The following is a 2,270-nucleotide window of genomic DNA, read 5'->3' on the forward strand; positions in this document are numbered from 1 at the left end:
TTTTGTACATTTTTTAGTGATTTTCCAAAGTTAAGAAAGGGGATCCCAAAATCATTCTAACCCTATCTCACAAAAATTCAAATATCTCATAATATGAAATTCTTTTACTTACAACATTTCCTCTATGTGAAACTAGACTCAATAACATTTAATTTAATATTTATTTAACCTCTAACTTAATTTCTACAATTTTTTGTGGATTTTCAAAATCGGACTACTGCTGCTGTCCAAAACTGTCTTAGTGCAATATAATGATAACTTTCATAAGTTCATTTTCAACTAATCATGAACTCACCATTTCATGGATTCCATGTTCAAATACACAATGTAAGTTAGCATGATATTGCAACAAAATTTATATTCATAATTAATACATCTTAGCTCATCGAGGTCTCGACTTTTCAAAGTCTCAATAACCATAAGCTTAGTGTACATACATGTACCCACTCGTAGTATGACATACAACGATACCTTTTTTAACATGCTCTTCTTGGGACTTTAATTACATCATCCATTGCACTGCTTGTTGAACACTCAGAATACTATTGGATACACGAAAAACTTGTACATTAGTGTCACATATACATACATACCGAAGGCTACCTCATAACATGTAATGCTTGCAATGGAGCTGCTCACAGGCTTGCCCATAAAAGCTATTGGTCAAGTGTTAGAGCTGCACGTGCTGCTCACACAAGCTGTCAGGTATCCGACCCACTCAAGAATTATCTAGCCACCAGTAGAACACGCAAGACCATTTCTCGGAACCCAATTACATGTATCGTATCCATTATGAACTTAGACCAACTCAACGAGCTCGAATGCCACATACATATCACGAACGCAGACCAGATCAATGAGTTTGGATTTCTGAATTCCTAGTGACATGTCACTTGTGTCTTAGACTATTCCTAAGGTTCAAGCAGATTTTCCTCATTTTCACATGGCAAACTTTGTCGTACTTGCTCGTGATGTCTTATGTAACGACCATAATATCATTTATGCTTTCATAACAACCAATAAGCATATAGCTCATAACAATAAGAAAATATTTATCACATAATATCAAAACATTAAAAACATGCTACAACACCACATTATTTACATATGAACTTACAATTCATTAAATATCAAGCATTAACATTCAAGTATAATATTGCATTATTATTATCACATGAACTTACCTCGATACCAAAAATGGCGAAAAGGGACCCAACCGTCAATTTCTTGTTTTTCCCCCGTTCTAGGTCCGAACCTCATTTTCTTTGATCTATAATATCACATTTAGTCTATTTATTAGTCACATTAGTCAATGTGATCCAAAAATCATACAATGGCAAAATTATGTTTTTCCCCTAAACTTTATCATATTTACACTTTTTCCCCTAGGTTCGTAAAATGATTTTCATTCAATTTATTTGCACTTTAAGCCTAGAAGAATCATTTTCATAACTATAGCAACCCACAATTTCCACTAAATCACACTTTTATGGTACTTTTTTTTATTTTTTTACAAAATGCTCCTTTTAAACATTTTCACCGAAAATCACTTAGTAAAAGTCATTTATTTAACACCCAACATTCATTTTCTACCATTAGACATAAAAAAATGCATATGAAAAATGGGTAAATTCTTAAACATGAACCCTAGCTCAAAATAATGGTAGAAATAGGTAAATCGAGTTACGGGGACTTCAAAAATATAAAGAACATAAAAAACGGGGCTAGGATGCACTTACTATGGAGCTTCGAAGCTTGAACCAAACCCTAGCCATGGCTTCCATGGTAGATTCGGCTGGAACAAGAATAAGATAGACAATTTGTCTTATTTTGGCCTTTTCAATTTTTTAATTATTAGATTACCAAAAATGCCCCTAACTTAAAAATATTCTATTTTACCTATTTCATGCCCATTTTTGTCCAACAATTAACCAATGGTCTAATTACCATATAAGGACCTCCAATATAAAATTTCATAGCAATTAGACACCTCTAGCTTCTAGAACTCAAGTTTTGTACTTTTTACAATTTAGTCCTTTTGACCAAATTGAGTTCCCAAACGTCAAAATATTTGAACAACATTTTCACAAAATCATCTTGTGAAATTGTAGACCATAAAAATATAATAATAATAAATTTTATTACGTCAAATTTTTGGTCTCGAAACCACTATTTCAACTAGACCCTAAATCGGGATGTTACAAATTTAGACTTTTTGCTCATTGTTGAATGTTTATAACATTTGTGAGTTTTTCAACTCTCGTATTTCA

Source organism: Gossypium hirsutum, chromosome A07, assembly GCF_007990345.1.
Source record: "Gossypium hirsutum isolate 1008001.06 chromosome A07, Gossypium_hirsutum_v2.1, whole genome shotgun sequence".
In the NCBI taxonomy this organism is placed as follows: domain Eukaryota; kingdom Viridiplantae; phylum Streptophyta; class Magnoliopsida; order Malvales; family Malvaceae; genus Gossypium; species Gossypium hirsutum.